This window comes from Camelina sativa, chromosome 19, assembly GCF_000633955.1.
Source record: "Camelina sativa cultivar DH55 chromosome 19, Cs, whole genome shotgun sequence".
Classification (NCBI taxonomy): Eukaryota; Viridiplantae; Streptophyta; class Magnoliopsida; order Brassicales; family Brassicaceae; genus Camelina; species Camelina sativa.
In genome coordinates, this window is record NC_025703.1 from 6,559,400 (window position 1) to 6,560,477 (window position 1,078).

Below are 1,078 nucleotides of genomic sequence, written 5' to 3' on the forward strand. Positions count from 1 at the left end.
TGCAGATGTCTGTGCAAGAATTTCCAGCGAGTTCTACAGTCTCGGATCTACTTAGCCGGGCGGGGCCTGGGAGCTCGAGGTGGTCCATGTACGGGATACCAGCAAAGGAAGAACTAAGACCAAGGCTAAACCAAAGACCTGTAAGTGACCTCAAGTGGAAGCTGAAGATGGGTGATGTGGTTGAGCTGACTCCACCAATTCCTGATGAGTCTCTGACTGAATACAGAGAAGAGATTCAACGGATGTATGATCGTGGACTCGCGTTTTCCCGCCCTGGAACCATGGTCGGATGGGGAAGCTGATGAATGAGTCTTCAAATTGTTTTAACCAAGTCCGTATGTATTTGTATATATATATATATATATAGTAACGATTAATTTCTTGTACATAACAATAGTCCCGTTGGTTCAATTTAAGCTTTAAAAGAAAGCTAATAAGTATAAAAGCCCATCACAACTTTAGGCCCACTTAATCTGTCAGCCCATTAGCGAAATCTTATAATCTCTTTCACCACAACTTTGACAGGTTTGCTCTTGGGTATGACAACAACCGTAACCACAAAATCTTGAGGGTTTTTGATTTTTATCGATCCAGCGAGCGTGTTTTTGGGTACGAAATCTATGATTTTAGCTCTCATTCGTGGAGGGTTCTTGATGATGTCACTCCCAACGGGGTCATACGATCTCATCAACGAGGCCAGTCTCTGAAAGGGAATGCTTACTTTTATGCTGAAGAGAAGGTAATATTGGAAGGAGGTGTAACAGAGACTCATGACTTTTTGCTCTGTTTTGATTTTACATCAGAGAGGTTTGGACCACGTCTGTCTCTGCCGTTTGTCGCTTCTGATGAAGACACTCTGGCTCTATCTTGTGTCAGAGATGAGCAGCTTGCTGTGTTACATCAACGCTGGGAGACATGTGAGGTACTGGAGATTTGGGTTACGAACAAGATTGGTCACGGTGAAGTGTCGTGGAGCAAGTTCTTGGAAGTGGATATGCATCTGCTCACTGGTTTTCCAGTTGACCCTTGTGCTGGGAGCTTTTTCATTAATGAGGAAGAGAGAGTCGCTGTGGTTTTC